The 25,728-nt window shown below is 42.8% G+C and overlaps 2 non-coding genes across 2 annotated transcripts; both read right to left on the bottom strand.

The window, feature by feature from the left end:
- Positions 1 to 739: 739 nt before the first annotated feature.
- On the bottom strand, positions 740 to 813 carry Trnan-guu (transfer RNA asparagine (anticodon GUU)). The gene has a single exon. It is a non-coding gene; the product is annotated as a tRNA-Asn (tRNA).
- Positions 814 to 23,706: 22,893 nt separating this feature from the next.
- On the bottom strand, positions 23,707 to 23,780 carry Trnan-guu (transfer RNA asparagine (anticodon GUU)). The gene has a single exon. It is a non-coding gene; the product is annotated as a tRNA-Asn (tRNA).
- Between the last annotated feature and the right edge of the window lie 1,948 nt (positions 23,781 to 25,728).

The following is a 25,728-nucleotide window of genomic DNA, read 5'->3' on the forward strand; positions in this document are numbered from 1 at the left end:
GGTAATTCTAGACTGACATTCAGAAATGCCTTAAGAAACCCGAAATAACGTTGCATCAAATTCTGTGCCGACGAAACTACGTTATTGCTGTTGATAACTTAGAGGTCGACCTTATACGATCTCTTTATTGTTATTCCTGTCGGTCCTATTTTTATCAATCTACTATGAATCAAGCGTTCAAGCCTATAAGTGTAACATTATGTTTGCCTAGACTACATACAATCTTTCACATCATGAGTAACTGTCAGAATTTCTCCTAACACGATTTCGTAAGATTAAAACGGCACTCAAAAATTGTTTCTGTGCTTCTTCCTCTCTATATAAGCTCGCGTTATACGAAAGGTTCGTTGTCTGGCGGAATCACATTATTTCAGCAAAGTAATTATCGGTTACGACCGTCACCGACTATCTTGATTTCATAAGAGGCAGTAATTCAGTTGCAAGCACAATGAGAACCACATTGTCAGTTATCATGTTAACAAACCATAAACGCATATTTAGCTGATACGCAAAAGGAATCAGCAAATAAGTGTTAAGCGTTTATGGTGTCATGGCATCGAAATGGACATTGGCGAAGTAAAGGAGTTGTTGATAGAACAAAACAACTGGGCACCATAAGTGAGTATACAAAACTTTGCACGATGACTAACACGCGGCTCGCCTTTATTTCGTTTCGCTGCGCCTGTGTCTGTACAATACGTTGGCGTCGTTATTTCCTTTCCCTCTAGAATAAAATTTCCGCCCCCGGGTGGGCTCGAACCACCAACCTTTCGGTTAACAGCCGAACGCGCTAGCCGATTGCGCCACGGAGGCGACGGCCGTGTACATCACAACGCGCTTATCTAACCGCTACTTCTGTCCGTAAGTACGACTCCAACTGTTCCAACAGTTACGTCACAACTCGACACATCTCGGATTCTGCTCGATATGTGGATCGGCCCATGGTCTAGCGATGTGTGATGGCACTATCTCCAAGACGCTGTGATTTATTCCAGCAATAACAATTACAGATAGCTCATCACGATATATTTCGTTTGTTAGGCATTTAATTCTAATTTAATTTTCCTCTTTGTTTCATCTAAATATCGTCGTTTGTTTTCACACTGATTACAATCTGTTAACGTTTTTGCCTACTTTTGTAATTCACTGATCCTCATAAAAAGAGCTGCACCATGAAGTACATGACGATTTGTTGCAAACTGGGTGCGTAAGCAGCACACCGTCAGCATGGCTAGCGTTGCTTCCTCTAGATCACGGAGTCCCGGGTTCCATTCCCGGCCGGGTTCGGGATTTTCTCTGCCCGGGGACTGGGTGCTTATGTTGTACTCATCATTTCAACATTCTCATCATCATCATTCGTGACAAGGGCTAGATTGGACAGAAAAAACCGTGCACTGTGTAAAAATTGGAACTTTGTACCGGCGCTGATGATCACGCAGTTCAGCGCCCCACAAGCTAATCATCATCATCACACCTTCAGCAATGCCAAAGATTACATTTGCGCTAACTACGATTATTTCATATGAGAGGCACCCGCAGCTGATGATGAAGTAGTACACCACTGACAGCTGGGAAAACTTGTCTTCAGTTGACCAGCACTACCGGTATACGCGATTGGAGGCTCTCTCGGCGTGTTCCAGTATTCAGATCTTCTCGGGTGGTCATCTGAGTGGTGGGGTCATCTTGTCGAGACGTATCGATGAGTTTCGTACTCATCATCTTCAACCGAAGCCATCTCTTGAAGTTGATTTCTACGAAACCCACTGAAACGTTGCGACGAGACGACGCCACCTCAGGACTGATCACCCGGGAACGTATGACCCTGCCGGCTGACAGCCATATCTTCATGTGTAACTTACGTATTTAAGATATATATATTTGGAAACTTATACTCGCAAGAATTATTGCATTTATCCGTGACAGGTGAACCTAATATTATTAGTCAGGGTATTGCCACTCTGACAATATTGTCATTAATTAAAAAGTTAGACGAACAACGGATAATTGAGAGGGTGCTCCATGTAATATCCTCTAAGAATGTTGTCGGGTAGATCGAACCGATATACTGACTATTCATGCAATTCTAAGTATCTGTAAGAAAGTAAAACAGTGCTGAAGGCTAAAACCAATTTCTGTTTATTGTATCAAATACGACGATTGGCCGTAAAAATGCGCAGGGTAAACTGTTAAGTCCTTCAGTGAAAGATTCCAGGAACATCTTAATTTAACGAAGTCCAGGTCTGCATTAAACTCGCGCCTACGGGAAGAGGGACATAGTATCACAAGTATTGTAATCCTTCATAGAAAAGAAAAGTCGCAGCTTTTGAGTCTAATTTTTAGATACAAGACAGGTAGTACACACCACATGTTGAATAGTCTCTTGGACTTAAAGTATCATCATACACTCCTGGAAATTGAAATAAGAACACCGTGAATTCATTGTCCCAGGAAGGGGAAACTTTACTGACACATTCCTGGGGTCAGATACATCACATGATCACACTGACAGAACCACAGGCACATAGACACAGGCAACAGAGCATGCACAATGTCGGCACTAGTACAGTGTATATCCACCTTTCGCAGCAATGCAGGCTGCTATTCTCCCATGGAGACGATCGTAGAGATGCTGGATGTAGTCCTGTGGAACAGCTTGCCATGCCATTTCCACCTGGCGCCTCAGTTGGACCAGCGTTCGTGCTGGACGTGCAGACCGCGTGAGACGACGCTTCATCCAGTCCCAAACATGCTCAATGGGGGACAGATCCGGAGATCTTGCTGGCCAGGGTAGTTGACTTACACCTTCTAGAGCACGTTGGGTGGCACGGGATACATGCGGACGTGCATTGTCCTGTTGGAACAGCAAGTTCCCTTGCCGGTCTAAGAATGGTAGAACGATGGGTTCGATGACGGTTTGGATGTACCGTGCACTATTCAGTGTCCCCTCGACGATCACCAGAGGTGTACGGCCAGTGTAGGAGATCGCTCCCCACACCATGATGCCGGGTGTTGGCCCTGTGTGCCTAGGTCGTATGCAGTCCTGATTGTGGCGCTCACCTGCACGGCGCCAAACACGCATACGACCATCATTGGCACCAAGGCAGAAGCGACTCTCATCGCTGAAGACGACATGTCTCCATTCGTCCCTCCATTCACGCCTGTCGCGATACCACTGGAGGCGGGCTGCACGATGTTGGGGCGTGAGCGGAAGACGGCCTAACGGTGTGCGGGACCGTAGCCCAGCTTCATGGAGACGGTTGCGAATGGTCCTCGCCGATACCCCAGGAGCAACAGTGTCCCTAATTTGCTGGGAAGTGGCGGTGCGATCCCCTACGGCACTGCGTACGATCCTACGGTCTTGGCGTGCATCCGTGCGTCGCTGCGGTCCGGTCCCAGGTCGACGGGCACGTGCACCTTCCGCCGACCACTGGCGACAACATCGATGTACTGTGGAGACCTCACGCCCCACGTGTTGAGCAATTCGGCGGTACGTCCACCCGGCCTCCCGCATGCCCACTATACGCCCACGCTCAAAGTCCGTCAACTGCACATACGGTTCACGTCCACGCTGTCGCGGCATGCTACCAGTGTTAATGACTGCGATGGAGCTCTTTATGCCACGTCAAACTGGCTGACGATGACGGCGGCGGTGCACAAATGCTGCGCAGCTAGCGCCATTCGACGGCCAACACCGCGGTTCCTGGTGTGTCCGCTGTGCCGTGCGTGTGATCATTGCTTGTACAGCCCTCTCGCAGTGTCCGAAGCAAGTATGGTGGGTCTGACACACCGGTGTCAATGTGTTCTTTTTTGCATTTCGAGGAGTGTATTTTGACAAACTTTCATTGCCTGTACAGTTAACTATAAATGAGAAAAAATTCTCAGTATCATACTTTTGATACAAGGGAGTGAGCCAGCACACGTGGTCACGTGTACATTGCGACACAGCGTCCATCTGATAGCTTTTATTTACATGGACAGTTAGTGTCTGGTGGCCGGACGAGGCAGGGCCTAATTTTGCAACTTACGTGATTAATTCGATGTACGTAAGAAAATGGCGTGCCTGTTTTATTCTAGATTCTACGTATGGTCTTGCTCTATTTTCCCCGTTAACTATGTTATGAGCTATATTTTCGAAACTGATTCTAGCCTTCAACACTGTTTTCTTTTCTTACAGATACTTCCAGTTGCATGGATGACCAGTACGTCGGTTCAATCTATCCGGCAACATACTTAGAGGATATTACATGGACCACATTCTCAATTAACCATCGTCCGTCTACTTTTCTAATTAATGACAATGTTCTCAGAATGGAAATACTTTGACTAAGAACGTTCAGTTCATCTATTACGAATTAATGTAATAATTTCTGGGAGTATAAATCTTCAATTATTTACAGCAGAAAAAAATGCAATACTGCTTATAATTGTGTTACAATTCTTATTCTGTGAGCTTTGAAACCGACAGTTTTGTCAATTAAAACCAAGTTTTACCAGCCGTTAGCTGTGTTTCCATGCTGAAACGCCTCAACAAGGAAGGACAACAAAGGCCTGGGCAAATGGGAAATGAATATCATACGTTAATGCACACTTGAATTACAGCGTATTGATATTACAAACTCCCAGATAAATCAGCAAACTTAAAAAGGTGGCCCTCAAAATCGAATTTTCAAATTAAGAGCACTCAAGGCAAAGATTTAGGTGTGATGAGCATTTGAGAGTAAAATTACGTAATCTTAACGGTATCGGCTTTAAATAACATCGATCCACTCTCAAAACCTTTTAGCAGTGCGTGAAATAATATACAGAAATTCACAGTAACACCGAACTGAACTTTAACTGGGCACATCCAATGGCATTTAAATCAGAATGTTTTAAGAAAAGAAGACGTATACAACAAATGTAATAAAAAATTTGAAGGCGAAACTTCTGCGTGTACAAGAATAGTAATAAGAAATTTGAAGGTAAAATTTATGTAGAATATTGGGAGCAACCTTTTGGTATTGCAAGAGGTTCGCACCGGGCGGCAGAACCCGTGGCATTCCACAAGAAAGCCGCCCAGAAGCCCAAATCAATTGGTTCTAAAATATACAAAAGATTATTGTTATAAATACAATAAAATTAAGACGCGCAATTGGTCTGACAACAAATGCCTGAGCCTCACACTCAGGGGTAGATTTAGAGATTTTCTGGACTCTTTCCTTTAGTTCCACTGTGTTTTACAAGGTAAGAAGAAGAAGTAAAAAAGAATTCTGGCACCATGCGCTATAACGGAGAGCTACACTATGTCAGTATAATTTTTTCTCATTTAAAAGAAGTATAATTCTTTTTAGATGCAAGATCCGCAATACCAGTCTTAAAAAGGCAATTCCATTAATACTGACAGAGCCTGGGCTGGACCAGCTTCTCAAGGCTTGCAGGAAGAACTCAGATGGAGCGTTAAAAGTCGCACATCAAACTTAACGCTATTCACGACGGAAAAATTTGCTGAATACGAGATTGTGTCCCTTTATACACTTGTCTCACCAAAGGACCTACGCAATAAACAGCAAGCTTGTAATTAGAAGGAAATTTTGCCACGGGAGGCTTAACTTTGTCAAACAAATGGAATATTTAAATAGCAAGATGATAATTAGCAGGTATCATCTTCTCTCGGACGTCCGTCCAGTCAACGAGCATTACCCAAATCAGCGCAACTTGCTTGACACTCGGCTGGTATAACTTGTCGCAATTGCAGTTACAAAAGCGCTGCTGCACTGCTAAATAAAAAACAACGTCTTCAAGCTTCTCAGCGGGTATCAAAGGAGACGTAAACAGGCAGCTTCAGGTCCGTGACGGCGTGTACAATATAGCAGACGGAGGTTTGTTGCACTAGTCGTTAGAACGCAACGGAAATAGCCCCTCTGCTAGTGATACTACTGTCGAAAGCGGCCCACGTGTCTTCCGTGTAGAGCACAGCCGCCAATCCCGGGCCGCCAGGTGCTCCGTAACCCTCTCCCTCCCCCCCCCCCCCCCCCCCCCCCGAGATTTCCAGCCAGGCACCACCTGTCTAAAATGTGTGTGAATTTCTAAGTGACCAAACTCGTGATGCCATCGGTCCCTAGACTTACGCACTTCTTAAAACAACTTATACTAAGAACAACACACACTCATGCCCGAGGGAGGACTCGAACCTCCGACGGGAGGGGCCGCGCGCAATCCGTGACATGGCGCCTCAAACCGCGCGGCCACTCCGCACGGCACCACCTGTCTCCTCTGCGGACTGTCTGAGAGAGGGAGAGCTCGCCAGAGACCTGCTAGAAGTCGCCCTTGGCGCACTCTAGGAAAGATAAGCGCACACGAAAGCGTGGCGCGATAGGTCGATTCGCGACACGGCTCACGTTCAACATACTTTTGCACTGTCGGCCACGCACTCACGGAACGTGGGAGGGACTGTGTCATCGTGCCCACCTATTGATTTAAAGAGGGCACCAAACAGCCATGCCGGACAGTGCGACAGCAAGTAGCTTCTCTAGGCCATCACCTGATCGTGCACTGTACTCAAACAACATGCTCGACAGTGGGTTAACCAGTTAGGCGAGTACGAGAGGGGCCGCATCGTCGGACTGCGGGAGGCTTGGTGGTCCTATCGCGATAAAGCGCATCACACCGCTCGCCACTACCATTGCACACTGTTGCTGGCGAAGGACACGGGAAGCCACGCGTGCACAACATGGACGATATAGACGTTCGACACGCATCACAAGGAAGGAGGACTATGCGCCACGCGCTAACAGATCTAACGGAAATGGTATGTGATATTCCGCTGGCCGTCCGTAAGTGGTGCGGTAAGAGGTAGGCGGTTGCACGACGCCGAACTCGCCTCACGCCGAAAGTTATGGCTCCTGCCACCTAGACCTGTTCATAAACTATCGATATGCTGGTATATCGATATTTTGCTGTAGGTATCGATCCATGGAAAGGCGAACATATACAGCGATATATCGAAATCGAAATGGCAATGCCTTTTTATATTTTTTCGCAGTTTTCGGTAAATACGAGGTTTGCAACTTCAATAGTGGCAACTATTTATTCATAACCGATACAAAAGAGTTACACGTTTGCACCTGTTACTGTTGTTGTGTTGGCAGAAGAACCAACACCGGGTTACAAGAGGAGGCCGAAATGCACGCGTTTTAGCTCACGCAGGCAGGCGTGAGGAGGGAAGAACTATACTGACGTGAGGTGTGGAACATGACAAGGAATGAGAATTCAGAAAGCGGACGTAATTAGTGTGATACTTAACTTCAATCCCTTAATAATGAACGTCGCTCTTGACGGTACATGATTCACAATATCTGTTCAGGATACGTAGTAACTGAATATGGCGCCTTGCTAGCTCGTAGCAAAAGACGTAGCTGAAGGCTATGCTAAACTGTCGTCTCTGCAAATGAGAGCGTATGTAGGCAGTGATTGCTAGGGAGTCTCTCTGGACCTGCCGTGTGGCGGCGCTCGGTCTGCAATCACTGATAGTGGCGACACGCGGGTCCAACGTATACTAACGGACCGCGGCCGATTTAAACGCTACCACCTAGCAAGTGTGTTGTCTGGCGGTGACACCACAACTGTCCTTCAACGTAGTCACCAGCGTTGTGTAGAACCTGTTGCCAGCGATGTGAAAGGTGTAGCATACCGTTAGCAGAGCCTGTTCTGTTGGTGGTGGGAATGGAGCGGTCAGCTGCCTGTCGAATCTATGGAACAGTTCTGAAGCCAATGCTGCGAAGTGGTTCCTTCATCTTCGGAATCAAATCAAAGTCACAAGGACTTAAGTCCGGGGAGTATCTTGGATGGTACAGTACTTCCCAGTCCCATCGACCGAACAGAGCAGCCACAGCTTGCGCTGTATGCTCCCGCGTATTGATGGGTGGGTTGCGCAGAAAGTGTCGCCGTTTCTTTCGGAAAGCTGGTCTCAGGTGATACTGTGCATGACGATCTGCCATGGAGGAACGTAATGCGTTAGGATAACACCATCACAGTCGTACACGATAATCACCATAACTTTAGACCGCTCCATTCTCACAATAAACCGAACAGGCTCTGATAAACGTATATTACGCCATCCACATAGCTGGCAACGGGTTCTACAAAACGCTGGTTACTACTCTGAATGACAGTAACAGGTGCAAACATGTAACTATTTTGTATCAGTTGTGAATAAATACTTTCCACTATTTGAGTTCCAACCCTAGTATTTGAAATGGCTCTTTTGAAATTGTAGTAGAACATAATTTTCTTTCACTTTGTGAAAAAGTCTTACTATTTTTTGAGCTTTCACCTAGTCCAGTCTTTCTCTTTGCCTGTGTGAAGGAAATATAGGTGGCACAAAGAAGTCTGATTGCACAGAGGAGTGGCGGTGTCAATGGAATAACAAGATATTTTCCAATGTAAAGAAATAGCACACCAGTTGCGTTAAAAAACAATGTTTAAAGCAACTATTGTGCTATTTCTTCACATTGGCATTCTTCAAAAACAATTGCTGAAAATGACGAATAAAAATCTATATGCCAAGACTGGCATTTGAGGTGGTTGGAGACGTGTGAGAGGAAATGCTGACGTAATAGGCGCTCCGACCTACCAACTGGTACGTTTAACTTCACCACACAGTTTTGCCACTACAACTGCTAGGTTGCTGGCGCTTGCAGAAATGAAAAAAAAAAAAAACAAAAAAAAAAAACAGATAAGTCGACATGAAGTGTTCCAGACAAATCCGATATGCGACGATATGGAACGGCGGACCCATAGGATACATCTTATTGTGCCACTTACAAGCTGTCACCATTATTAGCAAAGTCGTTATCGCTAAGCGTGAACGTGCATCATGTAATCTTTCTTTCTTTCGCTTGCCGGCCGCGTCGGTCTCGCGGTTCTAGGCGCGCAGTCCGGAGCCGTGCGACTGCTACGGTCGCAGGTTTGAACCCTGCCTCCGGCATGAATGTGTGTGATGTCATTAGGTTAGTTACGTTTAAGTAGTTCTAAGATCTAGGGGACTGATGACCACAGCAGTTGAGTCCCATAGTGCTCAGAGCCATTTGAACCATTTTCTTTCGCTTGTGCCTTTTCCCGCAATGACGCATGGCCGGCATGGTTAATCGGATTTGGCAAGGTTAAATGAAGGGGTGGCCGGAAGCCCTTCCTGCCTCCATCCCATACCCCCAGGACGGAGTTAGTGTACCCCAACTGTATGTGTCTAGTGTAATCCATACAACAGTGCGAATGTGTCCAGGTGTCTGCGAGCCGTGTAGCTGAGGCGGGACGTGGAGACCAGCCCAGTATTCACCTAGTGGGATGTGGAAAACCGCCTAAAAACCACATCCAGCCTGGCCGGCACACCGGCGTCCGTCGTTAAGCCGCCGGGGCCGGCGCGGCTACCCGAGTCCAGGAAGCAGCGCATTAGCGCCCTCGGCTAACTGGCAGGTCGAACGTGCATCGTGTAATATCCACGACTATAATTTATTCAGAACAATAATCACGACAGCATTGTGTATGGAACGTGAATGAACATTCTGATGACATTAATAAAAAAGGGACTTCATCGATACCAAAATAATGAATAATTGCTGTCAGTGACATAATAATTTTTTTTTCTATGAAAAATTATATCTCAGACAATACTCGTGGAAAAAGGTAATGGAAATCTCCATCTTTTGTTATCTATGATTCTTCTAGAATAATCCTTCTTGTTGTTCGAACTGTTGTAATGATCGGACGTAATTAATGTCTTGTAGCACTGAGGTCGATAAAAACTGTATTTTGTTGCTAATTTAATATTTGAATAATAGAGATCTGTCATTGAAATTAATCTTCTTGAAGGAGTTTTATTTCATTGTGATTCTCATCATGTTTAATGTTAAGTTTTCTGATCAGCTTCAAAGGAGCGCAGCCATTAGCTCTATTGAGCTACAGCACGGATTATTGCTGAATCCTGGATAATAAGTGATTAACATGGAGAAATATTTTTAAATGTTAATGCATATAGTAAGGGTACCGAAAAGATTTAACATACATTATTTGTTGATAGTAAAACAATGCCTGAACCAGATTCGGTAAGTGATTGTCTTATATTACCCGCCATCTTAGCAAAATATTAGAGTGGCAGTTTTAAATCAAACTGCTAAGCAGACATGATCTTGATTGTCAATTTAATAATAATTATGTATTTGTGACCCAGAACCCACTCAGAAATAATAAATTCGACTTAGATTGTGAATAATCTTTAAATATGGTGCAATCATCATCTTACGTGATAAAATTGTTCTCTGCTAATTTATAAACCCCGATTATTTTGTAAGAACTTTTATGAAATTTTTTTGAGAGGAAATAATACATTAGTGTGGTGTGCGTGTGGTATTGTGTGTAAGAATAGTTCATTTTGTCTACGGAAAAGTGTTGCCACCTTGAATAATACTACCGTAAACTGTATGAGATCACTCTTGTGCAAATATTTAGTGCCATTTACACTGCTTGACACACAACATTGGTACACATTCCCAGGTGGGGATTTCTTTAACAGAATAAGTATCTTCAGCCGGGAGAGGCAGCGATTAAATGAAACCTCATGTAACGCTAATAATAAGTTATTGGTTTTGTTGTAATCCTGCCCACAATTTGTAAAATACTGCAATCCTGTCGCACACCACAATAGTTTTCCTTTCAATTCTTGCTCTAAGGGGGGTAAGCAGGCTGCTAGCTTGTTGATGTACAGAATATCTAATAATAAATCAGTACTTAAATATACAGCTCAAAAACCGGCAGTGTATTCCGATGTGCAGCCGATATTTTTATATCCCTATACGTCGATATATATTCGTCTATAAATCGATAATTCGATGTTTTTTCGGTATGTCGAGCGCCGATAGAGACAGTTTTCAAACATCGACATTTCGAATCTCCCATACTTTTAAAAATATCACCTATCCTACTGCCACTCACTCCCATGCAGCTTCGTGCCTGGAAGGGGCCCTGAACACCAGCAACAGTTCATCCTCAGTGACCAGTCTCTCTCCTCCGTTGAAAGCGACGAGCAACGGTTTCTGTCTGGAGGCACAGTAGAGTGTCACCGAAAGCGGCTTGTTGTCTCACACGACAATCCGGCCAGGGTCGTGCGATGGTGTGGAGCGATGACCTGTGGTGCCCGTTCACCGTTAGTGTTCCTAACGGGCCCGGTGTCAGCCGTACGGCTCGTGGAGGAGGTCCTGCAGCCGATGCTCTGCCGTTAGTGATCGCCCACGCCCATGCCCTATGTCAACGAGACAACGTTCGTCTCCACACCGTTGCCACCCCCCAAGCGTGTCTTGCAGCTGTAGGTACTCTGCCATGGACAGCCGCTTCGCCGTTTTAGCCATCTCAGTTCAAGGTCATAGGCATAAAGTGCCCCCCAACATCACCGAACAGCAAAAAGAATGAAGATTCAATAACAGATAAGCTCTCTCAGAAATTAACGGCAGAAACTGTTAAGGTCTCTCCACCAAACGACATCTAAAGCAGCTGTGAAAGACACAAAACCAACGAAGTATACTGTCATACCGTACACAGCCCCATTCCCACATAAAATTTTCAACCTAGTCAAAAAGAAGAACGTCAAAATCAGCTTTTACACACGTTAGCATTCTCAAAAAAAGACCTCGACTTTATAAATTGAACTGTAATAACTGACCTAAATTTTACAGTGGACAAACGGCTCAATTTCTGAAACAAGGTTTAAAGAACACCTTGATACCCTACGAACGACTAACTGCAGCAATTCAGCCATTTCCAACCATGTCACATAAAACAATCATACAGTGCATGAGCCGGCCGCAGTGTCCGAGCGGTTCTAGGCACTTCAGTCCGGAACCGTGCGACTGCTACGGCCGCAGGTTCGAATCCTGCCTCGGGCATGGATGTGCGTTATGTCCTTAGGTTAGTTAGGTTTAAGTACTCTAAGCTCTAGGGGACTGATGACCTCAGATGTTAAGTCCCATAGTGCTCAGAGTCATTTGAACAGTGCATGAAATACAAAATAACCTGCATAAGGATGGCACAGTGAATTTTATAGAGGACACATAGATCTACATACATAGGAACTTCTTCCCTCATCCAATTCGGAATGAGCAAACAGAGATCCAACATCTCCTTCCTAAATAACTTCCGAGAGACCTCCTCATCTTTTAATCCAGAAAAATACTGCCATAGTGCAAGACGGCCATAGCACACTTCAAATGGCGTCTCATTTTAAAAAAAAATAGGCATTTTGCATTCACTACCTATACCTTTATTGTAAAATTCAGATTTACATGGATGTTCATATTCTGATACATAAAAACAGTACAGCTTATTTCTTGCATTACAAATTGACAGTTAGTAAAATATAGGGTGGTCCATTGATAGTGACTGGGCCAAGTACCTCACGAAATGACCATCAAACGAAAATCTACAAAGAACGAAACTCGTCTAGCTTGAAGGGGGAAACCAGATGCCGCTATGGTTAGCCCACTAGATGGCGCTGCCATAGGTCAAATGGATACCAACTGCGTTTTTTTTTTTTTTTTAAAGTAGGAACCCACATTTGTTATTGTCGTGTAGTACGTAAAGAAATATGAATGTTTTAGTTGGACCACTTTTTTCGCTTTGTGGTAGATGGCGCTGTAATAGTGACAAACGTGTAAGTACATGGTATCACGTAACATTCCGCCAGTGCGGACGGTATTTGCTTCGTGAAGCAAAAAATGGCTCTGAGCACTATGGGACTTAACATCTATGGTCATCAGTCCCCTAGAACTTAGAACTACTTAAACCTAACTAACCTAAGGACGTCACACAACACCCAGTTATCACGAGGCAGAGAAAATCCCTGACCCCGCCGGGAATCGAACCTGGAAACCTGGGCGTGGGAAGCGAGAACGCTACCGCACAACCACGAGCTGCGGACTTACCCGTGTTAAAACGGACCATTTACCAGTTGCGTAAAAGGTCGATATCGTGTTGATGTATGGATATTGTGATCAAAATGCCCAACGGGCGTGTGCTATGTATGCTGCTCGGTATTCTGGACGACATCAACCAAGTGTCAGGACCGTTCGCCGGAAAGTTACCTTATTTAAGGAAACAGGAAGTGTTCAGCCACATGTGAAACGTCAACCACGACCTGCAACAAATGATGATACCCAAGTATCCACTAAGTGGACAACTAGATGGAACTCAACACATTTCCTGTGTTTCCCTATCCACCGAACCGCAATGCACATATCACCTAGTAGTTGCGCAGCGCCGATGATCTGCTCTCTGGAGCCTTGGCCACTCAGTGGATGCTAAATGCTGTCTGCAGACTCCCAGACTACAAGACAACACGAATCAAGATTTGCGTTTGCTACCTCGCCAGGAACAGAAATTCCACTCAGGAATTCTCTTGTAAAGAAGCGCTTCAGTGTGTGTCACATTCCAGAGAGAGCTAAAGAATTGTCACTCGAGTAAATAGAATAATAACTCTGTTACATAACCGCAAGATTCTCCAGTGTGTCTCTCACCAGCGCAGTATCTTGCTCGATCCCCGGAGCGACCTGTCTTCGATCGATCCCAGCATGGATGTATTCTCGATCGATCCCATGAGGGAAGTCGTTGCTAACGTCATACTCCACTCCTACATGGACATGCTGCATCTACGTTTGGGTTCAGGTGACAAATCGCAGTGGCTGTTACAAAAACATTACCTCCCCCTACATAGGTCATGAATCTGCTAGCCAATCACTTGAAGCTCACCTTTCAGAAAAATTTATGGAAGGCTTCATTTTCTCTCCTACATCCTCAGCACTCCATCAAACAAAAATGCGTCTCTGCTTTTTTAGTGGGAAGTGTACCTTGGCGATTCCTATGAGATGATTCCTCGGAGGTCAGCTCACGGTCATCGTTTGTGACACCACGCATTGCTTAACACTAAAAAGATATTATTCGCCTTGCCGCACGGAGTCGCCGCGCAGTTAGAGCCACCATGTTACGGATTGCGCGGCCGCTCTCTCCGGGGGTTCGAGTCCTCCCTCGGGCATGGGTGTGTGTGTGTGTGTGTGTGTGTGTGTGTGTGTGTGTGTGTGTGTGTGTGTGTGTTGTTCTAAGCCTAACCCAATTCAAGTAGTGTATACGTCTAGGGATCGATGACCTCAGCAGTTTTGCCCCTTAGGAATTCACACACATTTGAACATTTTCTTTCTCCTTCTTCCACCCAAATGCTGTTTCTTCAGACATGCTAGTTTGAAATTTTTCCCCTCCCACCAGAGAGCAACCTCCCACCCACTCTCTCTGCGCTACAGAGATTCTGCCACTTCCAGGATCATAAACTGGCGCTAGTACGCTCTGCTCTCTCTCACGGCAGTATATGTCCACTTCTGCGGAAAACAAGTCTCTTCTCAGCCCCTCTTTAGCCTATAGCAGCCTGTGAGGAACCCATGGCCCACTTAGCCTTTTCTGTCAGCGTTCAGCGCTCAAATTACCTCTACACAAGACAACACGAATCAAGATATCCGTTTCCTCCCAAGCCAGGAACAGAAATCCCACTCAGGTATTCTCGTGTAATGAAGCACTTTCAGTTTGCGTCACACTCCACAGAGAGCTAAACAATAGTCACTCGAGTAAACAGAATAATAACTGATATGCAGTACCACAGAAATTGTTAGAATCTGCTGTTTTAGCAAGTGTCAGCCAATTAAAACGGTGTCGCACAGCTGGTACAGATGTGGCCTGCTGGCTTTGGATTTTGAATGGAATGAAGTGTATGCCAACCCTGTGTCATTATTCTCTGCATGCTGGAACACTCCAAACCAGCCACTGCTGCAATTATTGGGACAGATTTCCTAGGAGTTTGCTGAATAATTCCAGAAATCGTGACGACATTGTCAGGGGCAGCTACAGTTTGCTTGGGGCCAATGTTCCTCGCTAGATCATCAGCCACGCTTACTGCCCGGCGCAGTGGCTAGCACACTGGACTCGCATTCGGGAGGACGACGGTTCAATCCCGTGAATTCCCTAAATCGCTCCAAGCAAATGCCGCGATGGTTCCTTTCAAAGGGCACGGCCGACTTCCTTCCCCGTCCTTCCCTAATCCGATGAAACCGGTGACCTCGCTGTCTGGTCTCCTTCCACAAAAACAACTCCGCCCAACAAGCTTCCTGCCCATTTGATGAAAAGCTTGAGAACAGTTTTCGCAACGGTTCCTTTTGGAACATTATATCGTGTTTGAAAACTGCGCCTTATTGCCGAAAGACTGTATTCTAACAGGTGGTATTCCAGTGCCACAAAAACACGTTATTTAATGGAATACAGGATTTCAACGTCTTCCTTCGGTGCACTAACATTCTTTCAAGTTTCAATGGTGAAACTACTGATCGCTCTGAGTTGTGGCGCACTGTTGATAGGTACAGCACCATCTGTTAGCAGTTTTTCGAACTATTCCGAAATTTCTGTGTAAGTTTCTTACATCTTTCACAATTAACATACCGTTTGCTGCACCCGACTATCGATCTTAGTTTTCGAGATAATTAATTTTGAAATCAGGAACTCCTTCGCTTTGCACCCTGTTAAATCCTCACTAAAGTGAAGCTGGGTCACTTTTTGTAAATGTTGAGCGTGTGTGCTGCCATAAAATATAGAATGGTGAGCTCTGGAGCACTTACATAGTGCATGTGCAAAATTATGTTAACTTTAAAGTGCAGAACAAGAATACATGACGAATTCAACACAAACAAATATACAGCAAGTAAGTTTTCGCGACAGTTCACATTTTTTTAATTTCAAAATTTATTCATAAATGTTTGTGTGAAGGTAAAAAGAAAAAAAATCTATCCTAAGTTTATGGAATAGTGAAAGAAAAACTTTTTTGTTTATTTTTGTGCACAAAACCAGAAAAGAGTAAAAAACGAGGCCCCAGCATGAAAGCTAGGACATCTGTAAGTGCCATCTAAAGAAGGATTTGTAACAAATATGAAATCGGTAATGAATCGATTAAAATAAATATTTTAAACCATACTTGTGGCCTGTTGCTGCTTAAATTAAAAATCTTTTAACTGAATCGCTTATTATTAAAACGGGATAATTCATCAAAATTTGAAAATAGGGATTTTGTCAATTTCAGTTTCCTGAGACATAGATGCGTCGATTGGAATTAAAATTGGTGGTCACCATTGCCTCGCTGCTTGTAGAGAACGGATTTAATTCTGCGGTTGATTCTAATAGGGGACAACTACAAGATTTGTCACGCTTTATAAATAAACTAGTGGCAGATCTAGAATCATGGTGACCCAATCGGTAATTTTTGTTAAAAGGGTTGATTACCGGTAACTATTCCACATATGATATTAAGATGGCCAGGTCAGAATTTGAAATTTCAATTAGTGATGAAAATACAAAAATACGGAATAAAAGTAAGCTTTATTATTTCTAAGTATGCTATGGTTTTTTTTAATTTTGAGATACCAAACATGAAAAAAATTAAATTACGTTTTGCTGTCATCTTGAAGGCTAGGGTAAGGAAGACATTAAATTGTCTGTGTCCCCACGAGCGAACTCCGCTTCTTCAGCAATGCACTTGAAGGCCAATATCACACTTATACGGTTATAAGAATGCTATTGCTCTAAACCGACAGCGGTAAATTTGACAAAATCTACCACTATTTCTCCATTAGAGAAGTACGACTTAGGCATCGTGAAAGGAAAATTAGGAATGTGTGACCAAGTACTTAACCCAGATTACTATATGACACTTATGACCGTATCAAGTCGCCTTTGTTCGCTTTAACGTTTATGCAACAAAAACAAAAAAGTAGTATATTTTAAAATGTGTCGGATCCCTTTCTTCTAAACGGTCATTCTCTTAGTTGAAGCAATTGTTAGAAGCACTAGGAAAAGGTATCATATGCTCCCCAGTAGTTACTATGCTATAACTACAGTTCAAAAAAAGAAAAAGAAGTAAACTGATAAGTCTTATAAGTAGTAGAATTAGTAGAGAGTTTCAGAAAGAGTATTAGAGAACGATTGACAAGAACGGGGGAAAGAAATACAGTAGAAGAAGAATGGGTAGCTTTGAGAGATGAAATAGCGAAGGCAGCAGAGGTTCAAGTAGGTAAAAAGACGAGGGCTAGCAGAAATTATTGAGTAACAGAAGGGATATTGAATTTAGTTGACGAAAGGAGAAAATATAAAAATGCAGTAAATGAACCAAGCAAAAAGGAATGTAAACGTCTCAAAAATGAGATCGACAGGAAGTACAAAATGGCTAAGCACAGATGGCTAGAGGACAAATGTAAGAATGTAGAGGCATATATCACTAGGGGTAAGATAGATACTGCCTATAGGAAAATTAAAGGGACTTTTGGGGTAAAGAGAGCCGCTTGTATGAATATCAAAGAGCTCAGATGGAAAACCTGTTCTAAGCAAGGAAAGGAATGCAGATAGGTGGGAAGAGTATATAGAGGGTCTAGACAACGGCAATATACTTGAGGGCAATATTGCGGAGATGGAGGACGTAGATGAAAATGAAATGGGAGATATGGTACTGCGTGAAGAGTTTGATAGAGTATTAAAAGACCTAAGTCGAAACAGGGCCCCGGAGTAGACAACATTCCATTAGAGCTACTGATAGACTTGGGAGAGCCAGCCATGACAAAACTACCATCTGGTGATCAAAACAGGCGAAATACCCTCAGACTTCAAGAAGAATATAATAATTCCAATCCCAAAAAGAGCAGGCGATGACAGGTGTCAAAATTACTGAACTATCAGTTTAATAAGCCATGGCTACAAAATACTAACACGAATTCCTTACAGGCGAATGGAAAAGTGGTGGAAGCCGACCTCGTGGAAGATAATTTGGATTCCTCAGAAATGTTGGAACACTTGAAGTAATACTGACCCTACGACTTATCGTAGATCATAGATTAAAGAAAGGCAAACCTTCGATTCCAGCATTTGTGGACTTAGAGAAAGCGTTTGACAATGTTGATTGGAATACTGTCTTTCAAATTCTGAGGTTGGCAGGAGTAAAATACAGGGAGCGAAAGGCTATTTACAATTTGTACAGAAACCAGAGGGCAGTTATAAGAGTCGAGGGGCGCAAAAGGAAAGCAGTGGTTGGGAAGGGAGCGAGACAGGGTTGTAGCCTCTCCCCGACGTTATCCAATCTATATACTGAGCAAGCAGTAAAGGAAACGAAAGAAAAATTTGGAGTAGGAATTAAAATCCATGGAGAAGAAACAAAAACTTTGAGATTTGCCGATGATATTGTAATTCTGTCAGACGGCAAAGGACCTGGAAGAGCAGTTGAACGGAATGGACAGTGTCTTGAATGGAGGATATAAGGTGAACATCAACAAAAGCAAAACGAAGATAATGGAATATAGTCGAATTAAGTCGGGTGATGTTGACGGAATTAGGTTAGGAAATGAGACACTTAAAGTAGAACATGAGTTTTGCTATTCGGAGAGCAAAATAACTGATGATGGTCGAAGTAGAGAGGATATAAAATGTAGACTGGCAGTGGAAAGGAAAGCGTTTCTGAAGAAGAGAAGTTTGCTAACACTGAGTAAAGACTTTTCTGAAAGCAATTGTATGGGCCATATAGCCATATATGGAAGTAAAACATGGACGATAAGTAGTTTAGACAAGAACAGAATTGCAGCTTTCGAAATGTAGTGCTACTGAAAAATGTTGAAGATTAGATGGGTAGATCAGGAAACAATGAGGAGGTACTGAATCGAATTGGAGAGAAATTTGTGGCACAACTTGACTAGGAGAAGGGATCGGTTGGTAGGGCATATTCTGAGGCATCAAGGGATCATAAATTTAATATTGGAGGGCAGCGTCGATGGTAAAAATAATAGATGGGGACCAAGAGATAAATACACTAAGCAGATTCAGAAGGTTGTAGGTTGGAGTAGGTACTTGGAAATGAAGAAGCTTGCACAGGATAGAGTAGCATGGAGAGCTGCATCAAACCAGTCTCTGGGCTAAAGACCACAACTACATCAACAACAAGTCTTACATGGAAGGACTCGAATTCCTTACCCTTACATTAGTGAAAGCCATGACGTATTATCCCAACAAGAACGTCTGGCATCCTAAAACTGAAGGATATGATGGGAAAGTTCCCATAAACAGTAAAAAGGAAAATGATACTGAGAAACTACTGAAATATATTACAGACCGAAAGTATTAAGGATTTTATAATAAGCTTCAGAGATTACAACAGAAGTGGATGAAGATGAGTGAAAAATGACTAGAACCAATAATTTTAGTAACATAATTTGCGTTCATTTTTGTATAAATTTAATAGTTTTGTAAGCAAGAGGACAACTGTCATTTGTAATACGTTTTGTACTCATTCTTGCGTGAATTTAGCGCAATTTTGTGAACAATTAGATTTATAAAGTTAATATGAAACATGTTCGGTGTCTTAGGTTCAAAAGCATTGAGAAACAATAAGGTATTTGGTTTTCATTTATTTGTACCTCATTTCATGATTATGTACGGTCATTTTTGTGTGTGGTAGTACGCTCTAGATAGACATACTTTCTCTGCATTACAATTATTGCATTCTAGATACTGTCATTTACTAAATTTTAAGTTCTTACTTTCATGTAATTTAAAGAAGTGCTTTAAAATATTTTTGATTTCTCATTTATTGCTATAAATGGAAAACCCGAAGTGATAAAATCATAATAGCAGCTATAAATATTTTTCAGACGATGCCATATTAACCTTACGCATTTCAGAAAATGAATGATTTCACACGGCAGGTTGAGATTCAGGACTGAATTGCTAAATAAGGTCTTTTTTCTTTGGCCTGAATAATTTTTCAATAGTGAGTTGTCCCCTTTTAGAAATGAGAGATTCAATTGTACTGTTGCGACTGTTCTCAGTATGTTAACTTTCGACGAGATAGCATTTCTCTTTATATCTGTTTTGCAAAACTGTTATGTAAAGCACTGTGTCACGTTGCTGAGTATGAAGATTTCTGCTGCGGCACCTGTTTCTGTATCCCCCTGTTTTGACTGAGTTACGTATTTGTACAACTATCAGTTGTCGCATTTTTCGTATCTCCAGTGTCTGTTTTATCCATAATCGATAAGGCAGAATTGTTTTAAGCACAGAGAAAGGGACGAACGGGTTTGGATTCATTCATTGGTGTGGCGGTCACAGTACCTGAGTGACGGACATTTTAATGAGTTCCCTTGTGTGGATGTTGCCCCGTTTTGGATGCTTGCCAGTCATGAATGCAGAGCTGACAATACTCGGTAAACGGCAGTAAGTTCGCTGCGCAGTTAGGTTCACTCGACTACTTGTTGCTGGCATAGGGATTAAGACGATTACAGACAGGAAGGAAGGTTAAGTTATTATGCCATGGATAACGGCGCCATCAGAGAAGTGATGCTTAATGCTAAACATGCCAAACACTGTGTTTCAACTTACAACTTTGGAAAGAAAACATTTCATTCTTTCCGAATGAGGAAGCATAAAATTTCCTATCTCTGGGTGCTCAACCTAAGCACGGGTGTCCTTCGTGTTGAGCCAACTTAGAAATTCAACAAGTATTTTAATCTGACCATAGTTAAGACGTGTGGTTGTTAGCGTCGTCAACATCTGACTGTGGATGGCTTTATTATACCGTGGATGATAGACAACGCACCTGAAAACACACGCACTATAGCTAAGATTATGAAAATTACACCTAAATCTACACCTATTGGCTACTCTGCAGATCAGCCATAAGAACTTTGCAGAAGGTTCATCGAACCACTTTCACAATAACTCTCTCTTATTTCACTTTCGAACAGCGCTCGGAAAAAAACGAACAGCTATACATATTTCCGTGTGAGCTCTGTTTTCTCTTATTTCATTATGATGATCGTTTCTCTCTATATGGAACGACGTCAACAAAATATTTTCGCTTTCGGAGGAGAAAGTTGGTGATCGCAATTACGTGAGAAGATCCCACCGTAACGAGAAACGCCTTTGTTTTAATGATGTCCGAATCAGGTCCTGTGTCATTTCCGTGAGGTATAAAACGTGCTGCTCTTCTTTGAACTTTCTCGATATACTCCGTTAATTCTATCGGGTAAAGATTCCGCCCCGGTCAACAGTATTCCAAAGCAGGACGGACTAGCGTAGCGAAGGCAGTCTCCTTAATAGATCTGTTGCTAGGCAGTCTCCTTAATATATCTGTTACGCCTGCTAAGATTTCTGCCAATAAATCGCAATCTTTGGTTCGCCTTCCTCACTACATTTTATGTGTGTTCTTTCCATTTCTGTTGGTTGTAATTGTAGTTCCTAGGCATTTAGTTGAATTTACGGTCTTTAGATTTGATTGATTCATCGTGTAACCGTAGTTTAATGGATTCCTTTTAGTACTCATATGGATGACCTAACACTTTTCATTATTTGCGGTCAATTGTTACTTTTCGCACCATACACATGTATCTGTTCTAAATAGTTTTACAATTTGTTTTGATCTTGAGATTTTACTAGACGATAAACGACAACACCATCTGCAAACAAGCTAAGATGGCTGGTCATGGTCTCCTATACCACTTATATAGATAAGGAACAGGAAAGGGCCTCTAACACTACGTTGGGGAACGACAAAAATCACTTCTGTTTGACTTTCCGTCAATTACTACGAACTGTGAGCTCTCTTACAGGAACTCACGAATCCAGTCGCATCAGCGAGTCGATATGCCTTAAGTAAGCAGTTTGATTACAAGCCGCTTGTGAGGTACAGTACCAAAAATGTTATCAACATCTACAAATACGGAATCAATTCGAAATCCCTTGTCAATAGCACACAACAATTTTTGTTAGTAAAGACCATATTCTGTTTCACAGGAACGATGTTTTCTAAATCCGTGTTGAGTGTGTGTCAATGGATCGTTCTCTTTGTAACGCCGGAAATGCATATCCTCCAATTTCCGGGCTTTCGGGGTTTGGCAGCATGTAATTGCGCTCGACTTGCTGTGATAGTTTCTGACACGGTGTCGCGGACGGGAAACATTAGCTGGCGCACATAAAGAGCCCATTTCGCCTGGTGACCGTGTCGAGAAGAAAGCGCGTCAACATCCAGCTTCTGCAACAGCGACGGCCGACAATGAGTGACTGTCGCCAGCTCCTCGATCGACGGCTTCAAACCTTCAATCAACCAACAAGGAAGACTGGAAGCACGTAAAGTTTTAGAACTGTGTGGCAGACCTCAGCTTTTCAAACTGTTCCATTTTCGTAACTATAATTACAGCAACTTAGCATGAACATTTGTTGCTCATTGTCCCAATTGCATTACCAAGCAGGGTCCCTTCCTTTTCCGGAATGAACCCGACTGTCATTGAAATTCAAGCGCCAGCATTAAAGTAATATTATCCAATTCACTGCTTTAATTTCAAAGTTTAGTCAAAGTATTCATAGCTGGCTACAATATTTAGATTACGCAAGCACAAATTATGAGTGCGAGTTTCGTTACCATATTTTAGCTTACCTGTGACTACAGCTCAGCTTGGTACGTACTAAATTTTACTATTGTCAATTGTTCAGAATCATTTAATTCAACTTCAAAGTTAAATCTCTTATTTCTAAATTGCGTAGATTCAAGTAGCTTTTGAAATGATTGTTGAGGTAGCCCAAAACTAACCGTATTTGACTGAATTTCGATGTGCTTCAGAAACAAAGCTCACTATTAATTTTGAAATGATTGTTGAGGTAGCCCAAAACTAACCGTATTTGACTGAATTTCGATGTGCTTCAGAAACAAAGCTCACTATTAATTTCAGTCACTAAATTAACTTTCAATTTTCCGGTTTTATTAATTCTTTTGCTAAATTAAGTCAGAGTGTAGCGAAATTTATTACTTCTGACAAACTTTCAGTTTTCACACTACACGTGTCAACCGTCAGTTGCCACGCTTCTAGTGCTAATTATATGTGTAATAACCTTCCTTCTTCATTTACTATAGTAATTGTCCATAGGACTGGCGAACGTAATTTCCTCCAAATCTCAAATATCTAATTACCGCTAGTTAATTGTTAACGTATTGGACTCACATTTACTGTCTTTATTAACTTTACCTACCGCTTTTCAAAATTAATTTCCTCCAGTTTCATTTGCATTTTTCCTTTCATTTAGATGTAACCCTTTCCTCCCTCTTTACCGACAGATTAACTTCGGTGACGATTGCTTTTCCCAAATTTCCATTAGGTACACGCTGTTTAATTTTTCACTGTCACTAAGGTCGATAAGTGAGGGGGAGGTTAATCCTCCAGGTAACTCATAAAGTTCGAATACAATATATGTTCAAAATCCTGCTGCATATCGACTTTAATTATATGGACCTGTAATTTAGTGGCTTACTCCTGCTGCCTTTCTTGAATATTACTTTTAGGCTGGCGAGGTTACTGTTATAATAAATGGTTTTAGTGGCAATAGATCTCAAAGAAGCCACATGGAAACTGCATGAAAAGGAAACTTGGTACTGTAAAAGGGACGAAAAAGAAAACTGTAGATTATTATACTGAATATACGTTTGTCTGCACCAGCTAATACTTGAACATTCTTTCTGCACAAGGAAATTTAGAGACAGATTTGTAGGCGAACCCAGCTTTTGATCGAAGTATTCACCTCCATTATATACGAAACGATCAGCTACTTCTATCTGTACAGAAATAAAATTTCCGCCCCCGGGTGGGCTCGAACCACCAACCTTTCGGTTAACAGCCGAACGCGCTAGCCGATTGCGCCACGGAGGCGTCGTGTTTTACGCTTCCTACCCATACGAGTAATGGCCAAGGTTGTTATCTTTAGCTGTTGTTTGAGGACAATACTGCTTACTTTATTGTTGCTAATGGTGAAGATTTCATCTTCTGTGTTCGTGTGTGTTTTAGGAGAACTCTCGGTTGTCGTGGTCAGCCGTGTTCTACGCTGGAAGGGAATGTGCAACGAGCTTTCGTCAATTTGTCGCATTCTTATAATGAGACTTCGTTAATTTGCCGCGTTCTTAAGGCATTATCATTTATATTTCCATTTTTATGTATTTCCGTCACTTCAAGTGACTTAAGCGAACATTCCAAGCGGATCACTTGATTGCTTTTAGGGGAGAAAAGTGAGGCGCTGCTTAGGTACAAACCTTCGTTTCGTTATTGTGCATGATGAACCATCTCTTGATTTCCTGTCCAAGGATGCATACCAGCGTTAAACTTACTGGTTGAAAGAAATCGCTGAAAAACTAATTCTGGATGGTCTAGATGGGATTCGAACACTGTCCTTCTAGGATGCGAGTCCAGTGTTTTACCCGCGGCGCCGCCTTTATTGACATTTAATAACCCAGAGCCAAAATAAAGAATATATATCCTCGTTTTGCTGGTATTTCAGTCTCTAAAATGGTTCCTAGATTTGGAGAGAACGGGATTAAGCGTCGATGCAAGAATCCAGTGGCACTGGCTTCCACTCTCCGTTTATTCTGTGGTATATTTCTGGCAGTCAACATGACTTGTGCATCCAGAACAATTTGTGTTTGCGAAAAACACCGCATTGCATCACTGTTAAGATTCCACGTTAAACGTTCCCGTTATGGATGGAGGGTGACTTGATTCTCAGGTATGTAGAAGGACTAAAATATGGTTCAAATGGCTCTAAGCACTATGGGACTTAGCATCTGAGGGCATCAGTCCCCTAGACTTACAATTACAGCTACTTAAACCTAACCTAAGGAGATTACACACATCCATACCCGAGGCAGGATTCGAACTTGCGACCGCAGTAGCAGCGCGGTTCCGGACTGACGCACCTAAAACCGCTCGGTCACAGCGGCCGGCAGACAAAAATAATCATGCCTAGTAAACAAATCGCTCATGTGTTCCATCATCTAGTTGTGACTGCTTTACATAGGTGCCAAGAAACACGCTTCATGTGCATCCCGTTATACAGACTACTGCTAATTTTAGTTTCCGGCCCCCTTAAAGTGATTTGATGTGCGCCAAAAATAAGCACTACCTTCTATTGAAACAAATTCGTATGAGACTGGGCAAGTTAACAATGTGGAAAATACACAGGACGAGTTTGCTAAATGAGAACATACTGCAGAGAATGATCCCTAAACGATAAGGGCTCGTACGGTTCTAGGCGCTTCAGTCTGGAACCGCGTGACCGCTACGGTCGCAGGTTCGAATCCTTAGGTTAGTTAGGTTTAAGTAGTTCTAAGTTCTAGGGGACTGATGACCTCAGATGTTGAGTCCCATAGTGCTCAGAGCCATTTGAAACATTTGAAACTTCAGATAGTCATGACGGCAGAAATGCATGTCGTCTGTGCTACTGGGTATACAAGGTGGTCCATTGATAGTGACCGGGCCAAATATCTCACGAAATTCCTTTTCTTCCACTTGCAAATAGAGCAAGGGAAAAACAGCTCTCTATATTCCTCTGTACGAGCCCCCGTTTCTCTTATATTGGTGGTTCTTAGGCAAAATGTTCGTTGGCGGCAGTACAATCGTTCTGCAGTCAGCTTCAAACGCAGGTTGTCTTAAGTTTCTCAATAGCGCCTGGCGAAAAGAACGTCGCCTTCCCTTCAGTGATTTCTATATGAGTTCCCGAAGAATCTCCATAATACTTGTGTTGCTCGAACCTACCGACAAAACTGCTTCGATGCCTTCCTTTAATGCGACGTAGTGCGGATCCCATCACTCGAGCAGTGCTCAAGAA

The sequence above is a fragment of the Schistocerca gregaria genome, chromosome 1 (genome assembly GCF_023897955.1).
Source record: "Schistocerca gregaria isolate iqSchGreg1 chromosome 1, iqSchGreg1.2, whole genome shotgun sequence".
Taxonomy (NCBI): domain Eukaryota; kingdom Metazoa; phylum Arthropoda; class Insecta; order Orthoptera; family Acrididae; genus Schistocerca; species Schistocerca gregaria.